Genomic DNA, 7,955 nt, shown 5'->3' with positions numbered 1-7,955 from the left:
TTCGAAATTCAGATGTTCTTTAGTATTAGTGTTTATGATTCTCTAGTAAAGTATGATGATTCTTGAACATAGCTATTTATTGAGTCTTGGCTGTGGCCAAGCACTCTGTCTTTCCATATTACCACGGATACATACATGCCACAGACACATAATTGGTGAACCTTTTAGATTGTGATCAGCTTTGCTAAAGTCCCCATTAGAGGTGTCCAGGGTTCTTAAGCACACTCTTATTTGCCTTGGATCACACTTTATTTCTTTATATTTTTTTTTATTTCTCTTTTTTTTTCGATTTTTTTTTTTGCAATGCTTTTTCTTGCTTCAAGAATCATTTTAATGATTTTTCAGATCCTCAGTAACATGTCTCCTTTTTCATCATTCTTTCAAGAGCCAACATTCATGAACCACAAATTCAAGATACATATGCACTGTTTAAGCATACACTCAGAAAACAAAAATATTGCCACCACATCAAAATAATTAAACTGTTATAAAATTTAAAATTCATGCAATTCTTCCTTTTTTCAATTAAGCATATTTTTATTCAAGAGAGGTGATGGATTCATAGGACATTCATAACTTTAAGGCATAGACACTAAGACACCAATGATCACAAGACACAAACATGGATAAACATAAGCACTAAAATTCGAAAAACAGAAGAATAAAGAACAAGGAAATCAAAGAACGGGTCCACCTTAGTGATGGCGGCTCTTTCTTCCTCTTGAAGATCCTATGGAGTGCTTGAGCTCCTCAATGTCTCTTCCTTGTCTTTGTTGCTCCTCCCTCATGATTCTTTGATCTTCTCTAATCTCATGAAGGATGATGGAGTGTTCTTGATGCTCCACCCTTAGTTGTCCCATGTTGGAACTCAACTCTCCTAGGGAGGTGTTTAGTTGCTCCCAATAGTTTTGTGGAGGAAAGTGCATCCCTTGAGGAATCTCAGGGATCTCATGATGAGTGGGATCTCTTGTGTGCTCCATCCTCTTCTTAGTGATGGGCTTGTCCTCATCAATGGGAGTGTCTCCCTCTATGTCAACTCCAACTGAATAACAGAGGTGACAAATGAGATGAGGAAAGGCTAACCTTGCCAAGGTAGAGGACTTGTCCGCCACCTTATAGAGTTCTTGGGCTATAACCTCATGAACTTCCACTTCTTCTCCACTCATGATGCTATGGATCATGATGGCCCGGTCTAAAGTAACTTCTGACCGGTTGCTAGTGGGAATGATTGAGCGTTGTATGAACTCTAACCATCCTCTAGCCACGGGCTTGAGGTCATGCCTTCTCAATTGAACCGGCATTCCTCTTGAATCTCTCTTCCATTGGGCGCCCTCTTCACATATGACTGTGAGGACTTGGTCCAACCTTTGATCAAAGTTGACCCTTCTAGTGTAAGGATGTTCATCTCCTTGCATCATAGGCAAGTTGAACGCCACCCTCACACTTTCCGGACTAAAATCCAAGTATTTCCCCCGAACCATAGTAAGATAATTCTTTGGATTCGGGTTCACACTTTGGTCATGGTTCTTGGTGATCCATGCATTAGCATAGAACTCTTGAACCATCAAGATTCTGACTTGTTGAATGGGGTTGGTAAGAACTTTCCAACCTCTTCTTTGAATCTCACGTCGGATCTCCGGATATTCACCCTTTTTGAGTGAAAAGGGGACCTCGGGGATCACCTTCTTCAAGGCCACAACTTCATAGAAGTGGTCTTGATGCACCCTTGAGATGAATCTATCCATCTCCCATGACTCGGAGGTGGAAGCTTTTGCCTTCCCTTTCCTCTTTCTAGAGGTTTCTCCGGCCTTGGATGCCATAATGGTTATGGAAAAACGAAAAAGCAACGCTTTTACCACACCAAACTTAAAATGTTTGCTCGTCCTCGAGCAAAAGAAGAAAGAAGAGAGTAGAAGAAGAAGAAATGAGGAAGAGGGAGATGGTGGTGTGTTCGGCTAAAGAGGGGAGAAGTGGTGTTTAGGTTGTGTGAAAATGAAGGGTTGAAGAAGGGTATATATAGGAGAGAGGGGGTAATGGTTCGGCCATTATGGGTGGGTGTGGGAGGGAAAGTGGTTTGAATTTGAAGGGTGAGGTTGGTGGGTTTTATGAAGGATGGATGTGAGTGGTGAAGAGAAAGATGGGATTTGATAGGTGAAGGGTTTTTGGGGAAGAGGTGTTGAGGTGATAGGTGAATGGGGGAAGAAGAGAGAGAGTGGTGGTGGGTATGTGGGGATCCTGTGGGGTCCACAGATCCTGTGGTGTCAAGGAAAAGTCATCCCTGCACCAAATGGCATCAAAATTCACGTTTTGAGCCAATTCTGGCGTTAAACGCCGGGCTGGTGCCCCTTTCTGGCGTTTAACGCCAGGTTCTTGCCCTTCTCTGGCGTTTAACGCCAGTCTGGTGCCCCTTTCTGGCGTTAAACGCCCAGAATGGTGCCAGACTGGGCGTTAAACGCCCAACTGCTAGGCTTACTGGCGTTTGAACGCCAGCAGCATCTTCCTCCAGGGTGTGCTGTTTTTCTTCCTGTTTTTCATTCTGTTTTTGCTATTTTTCATTGTTTTTGTGACTTCTTATGATCATCAACCTACAAAAAAAGATAAAATAACAAAAGAAAATAATTAATTATAAAACATTGGGTTGCCTCTCAACAAGCGCTTCTTTAATGTCAATAGCTTGACAGAGGACTCTCATGGAGCCTCAGAAATGCTCAGAACCGTGTTGGAACCTCCTAACACCAAACTTAGAGTTTGAATGTGGGGGTTCAACGAGTTTGGTTGTGGCCTCCCAACACCAAACTCAGAGTTTGACTGTGGGGGCTCTGTTTGGCTCTATTTTGAGAGAAGCTCTTCATGCTTCCTCTCCATGATGACAGAGGGATATCCTTGGGCCTTAAACACCAAGGATTCTTCATTCACTTGAATGATCAACTCTCCTCTATCAACATCAATCACAGCCTTTGCTGTGGCTAGGAAGGGTCTGCCAAGGATGATGGATTCATCCATGCACTTCCCAGTCTCGAGGACTATGAAATCAGTAGGGATGTAATGGTCTTCAACCTTGACCAGAACATCCTCTACAAGTCCATGGGCTTGTTTTCTTGAATTGTCTGCCATCTCTAATGAGATTTTTGCAGCTTGCACCTCAGAGATCCCTAACTTCTCCATTACAGAGAGAGGCATGAGGTTTACACTTGACCCTAAGTCACACAAGGCCTTCTTGAAGGTCATGGTGCCTATGGTACAAGGTATAGAAAACTTCCCAGGATCCTGCCTCTTTAGAGGCAGTTTCTGCCTAGACAAGTCATCCAGTTCCTTGGTGAGCAAAGGAGGTTCATCCTCCCAAGTCTCATTTCCAAACAACTTGTCATTCAGCTTCATGATTGCTCCAAGGTATTTAGCAACTTGCTCTTCGATGACATACTCATCCTCTTCAGAGGAAGAATAGTCATCAGAGCTCATGAATGACAGAAGTAGGTCCAATGGAATCTCTATGGTCTCATTTTAAGCCTCAGATTCCCATGGTTCCTCATTGGGGAACTCATTGGAGGTCAGTGGACGTCCAGTGAGGCCTTCCTCAGTGGCGTTCACTGCCTCTTCTTCCTCCCAGAATTCGGCCATGTTGATGGCCTTGCACTCTCCTTTTGGATTTTCTTCAGTATTGCTTGGGAGAGTACTAGGTGGGAGTTCAGTAATTTTCTTGCTCAGTTGACCAACTTGTCCTTCCAAATTTCTAATGGAGGATCTTGTTTCAGTCATGAAACTTTGAGTTGTTTTGATTAGATCAGAGACCATGGTTGCTAAGTCAGAGGTATTCTGCTTAGAACTCTCTGTCTGTTGCTGAGAAGATGATGGAAAAGGCTTGCTATTGCTAAACCTGTTTCTTCCACCATTATTGTTATTGAAACCTTGTTGAGGTCTCTGTTGATCCTTCCATGAAAGATTTGGATGATTCCTCCATGAAGGATTATAGGTGTTTCCATAGGGTTCTCCCATGTAATTCACCTCTTCCATTGAAGGGTTCTCAGGATCATAAGCTTCTTCCTCAGATGAAGCTTCCTTAGTACTGCTTGGTGCATTTTGCATTCCAGACAGACTTTGAGAAATCATATTGACTTGTTGAGTCAATATTTTGTTCTGAGCCAATATGGCATTCAGAGTGTCAATCTCAAGAACTCCTTTCTTCTGACTAGTCCCATTGTTCACAGGATTTCTTTCAGAGGTGTACATGAATTGGTTATTTGCAACCATTTCAATCAGTTCTTGAGCTTCAGTAAGCGTCTTCTTCAGATGAAGAGATCCTCCTGCAGAGCTATCCAAAGACATCTTGGATAGTTCAGAGAGACCATCATAGAAAATACCTATGATGCTCCATTCAGAAAGCATATCAGAAGGACACTTTCTGATTAATTGTTTGTATCTTTCCCAAGCTTCATAGAGGGATTCTCCTTCCTTCTGTCTGAAGGTTTGGACTTCCACTCTAAGCTTACTCAATTTTTGAGGTGGAAAGAACTTTGCCAAGAAGGCATTGACTAGCTTTTCCCAAGAGTCCAGGCTTTCTTTAGGTTGAGAATCCAACCATGTCCTAGCTCTGTCTCTTACAGCAAAAGGGAATAGCATAAGTCTGTAGACCTCAGGGTCAACCCCATTAGTCTTGACAGTGTCACAGATTTGCAAGAACTCAGCTAAAAACTGATGAGGATCTTCCAATGGAAGTCCATGGAACTTGCAATTCTGTTGCATTAGAGAAACTAATTGAGGCTTAAGCTCAAAGTTGTTTGCTCCAATGGCAGGGATAGAGATGCTTCTCCCATAGAAGTCGGGAGTAGGTGCAGTAAAGTCACCCAGCACCTTCCTTGCATTGTTGGCATTGTTGTTGTTTTCGGCTGCCATATGTTCTTTTTCCTTGAAGAATTCGGTCAGGTCCTCTAAAGAGAGTTGTGCTTTGGCTTCTCTGAGCTTTCTCTTTAAGGTCCTTTCAGGTTCAGGATCAGCCTCAACAAGAATGCCTTTGTCTTTGCTCCTGCTCATATGAAAGAGAAGAGAACAAGAAAATATGGAATCCTCTATGTCACAGTATAGAGATTCCTTTAGGTGTCAGAGGAAAAGAAGAGTAGAAGACAGAAGTAGAAAATTCGAACTTATCAGAGAAAATGGAGTTCGAATTTTACATTAAGGGATAGTGTTAGTCCATAAATAGAAGGATGTGAGAAGAAGGGAAGTGATTTTCGAAAATTAAGTAAAAATTTTGAAAACATTTTTGAAGAACATTACTTAATTTTCGAAAATGAAGGTGGGAAAGAAATAAAGTGATTTTTGAAAAAGATTTTGAAATTAGAAAAAAAAGATTTGATTGAAAATTATTTTGAAAAAGATGTGGTTAAGAAAATATGATTGGTTTAAAAAAATGTGATTGAGAAGATATGATTTGAAAAACATTTTAAAAAGATTTGATTTTGAAAATTAAAAACTTGGCTAACAAGAAAAGATATGATTCAAACATTAAACCTTTCTCAACAGAAAAGGCAACATACTTGAAATGTTGAATCAAATCATTAATTGATAGTAAGTTTCTTTGAAAATAGAAAGAAATTGAATTTGAAAGAGATTTGATTGAAAAGATATGATTTGAAAAAGATTTGATTTTGAAAAATTTTGAAAACTGAAAAAAAAATTGCATTGAAAAACAGAATCTTCCCCCTTGTGCCATCCTGGCGTTAAACGCCCAGAATGGTATATGTTCCGAGGGTTACCTGAAACGTGTAGCTCGGTCGTCTGGAAAGGCCCGAGGTGGGGGTTCAGGGACCCGAGCTTGATATGTAGAGTGGTTGGTGGTTGTACCTGCAATGACACTCCGATGTTTAAGTTAGCATGGGTCCAAGCAGATATGTGTAGAATGTGGAATGAATGCCATACCTGGGTGCTCCAGTGTATTTATAGTAGTTGGCCGTGATCTTCCCTGGATAAGATATTTCTTATCTTATCTTATCTTTGGGAGTTTTATCTCTATCTTTGTGGAACCGCCTTTTCTAGGCCTTTTCGGCCTTTAGGTTTTGGGCTGCGTTCCTTTTGATGGGCCTTCCTTGCTTTATTGTCCGAGGTCCGACCTTTAGGCGTGAGCCTTAGGACGAGGTCGGACCTTTTATGATTTTGCCGAGTTTGGAGGAGTCCGGTCAGGGTATGAATAGTGCCCCTGCCCGAGTTCGTCCTTTTTGGGAGGTCGAGCTCGGGCACAGTAGTTTTTCAAAATTCAAAAAATGGCCGTTCCTGCATTTATTGCATCTTACCGTTTTTCCTCGATTTCCGTTCGGGCTCTGTGAAGGTTTTATTTATTTGCCCCTTTCCTCCTTTTTTTCTGTGTTTTTGTTTTTCTTTATCTTTTTCGAGCACTGCTTCTTCTTTCTCTTTGCTCTGCTTCCCCGAATCTCTCCGTGTGCCGTCGTCTCGTTCTCCTTGCTTCGGAGCTCGTCGTCTTCGTTTCTTTCTTCCAGGTTTGTTCCCATGCTTCTCTTTTCTTGTGCACATATGCTTCTGTTCTTTGTGTGGCCCTTGTTTGTTTCTTTTTCTTTATGCCTGGGTTGCCCCGAAAAGAGGCGCCGCCATTGCTTGTTGTTTGTATATGGGGGGGCTCTTTTTGTTCTCTGGTATTTTTTGCTCCGGGTTGCCGCATTTTCTTCGTGGGGTTTTTGTTTCTTGCTTGGCTAACTGGGTTTTCGCTGTCTTCTTTATGTGATTTTTGCTTGCTGTTGTATTCTTCTTTGTAGGTAAGAATTTTATGTCTCGAAAGGTTCTTCAAGCGATGTCGACTAAGATTCCATGTGGTCTTGGTTGGGTAGACCCTCTTCCTCTAAGAGTCCCTTCTGTAGTAGATTCTGAGTATTTAGCTAGGTTCCGTAGGCACTGTAGCATATGTGAAAATAGAGAGTCTGAGAGGGATTATGAACTAGTAGCCCCGGATTCCGAGGAGAGAGTGTGCTTCCCGCCCTTAGATAGTTCCGAGAAGCTCTTCTTTTATGCTTATGATTGTTTCTTCTCTAAGCTGAGTGTCCGACTTCCCTTTACCGATCTGGAGTCCGAGGTGTTATGGTCTTGTAACCTTGCCCCTACGCAGCTCCATCCAAATTCTTGGGCGTTTTTAAAGCTGTTTCAACTTTTGTGTCAGTTTTTGGGCGTCTCTCCCTCTATTTCTCTTTTTTCCTATTTGTTTGTGTTGACGAAGCCGGGGTCGGGTGGAGGGAAGGTATCTTGGGTCTCCTTTAGGGCTAACCAGGGGAGGAAGTTTTGTACCCTGTATGATGAGTCCTTTCATGATTTTAAGAACTTTTATTTCAAGGTCCGGGCTACTGGAGACGTCCGACCTTTCTTTCTAGATGAGAGTGGGGAGCCTTCTTTTCCTCTTTGTTGGCAGGAGAATGTAGTGTCTGCTAAGTATACCTTTGAGAGTCTAGATGAGGTGGAGCAGGCTTTTGTGGGTGTGGTGAGCAGTTTATGGGGTCGGGCACCTCACTTGGACACGAAGAAAATGTTGGGAGATCCAAGCCTTCTCCGTTCCGAGTTAGGTAGTTCCCGACCTCTCCAAGATTCATCTTTTTTGGTATTTTGGTTTTGCTTGTCTTTGGTGGAATTTCTGTTGTGGTAATCCTTTTTTTTTATTTCTGCAGAGATGTCTTCTCAGGCGGATTCCATGAAGTTCCTTCGTCGGACGAAGAAGTCTGTGGCTGCTCGAAATATCGAGGCTGGGGAGGCTTCTGCCCGATCTTCTCCGAAGAAGACTACTGTGGGTGTCACTACTCGGTCGAAGGCTATTCCGACTCCCCAGTTCCGACCTATAAGTCAAGATCCTCCGACCTCTGGGCCTGCTACCTCTTCTCCTCCTCCGTCCTCGGGTCCTCCTCCCAAGAAGCAGAAGACCTCTCAAGAGCTTGCGGGTTTTAACGATAAGGATTTCGATGCTCTTG

General features: G+C 42.6%; 1 non-coding gene across 1 annotated transcript; it reads left to right on the top strand.

The window, feature by feature from the left end:
* The first annotated feature begins 4,377 nt into the window (after positions 1–4,377).
* LOC112793896 (small nucleolar RNA R71) lies at positions 4,378–4,485 on the top strand. Its single transcript, XR_003198584.1, has one exon. It is a non-coding gene; the product is annotated as a small nucleolar RNA R71 (small nucleolar RNA).
* The last annotated feature ends 3,470 nt before the right edge of the window (positions 4,486–7,955 follow it).

Source organism: Arachis hypogaea, chromosome 3 (genome assembly GCF_003086295.3).
Source record: "Arachis hypogaea cultivar Tifrunner chromosome 3, arahy.Tifrunner.gnm2.J5K5, whole genome shotgun sequence".
NCBI classification, from domain to species: Eukaryota; Viridiplantae; Streptophyta; class Magnoliopsida; order Fabales; family Fabaceae; genus Arachis; species Arachis hypogaea.
This window is presented reverse-complemented; position numbering and strand designations above follow the sequence as displayed.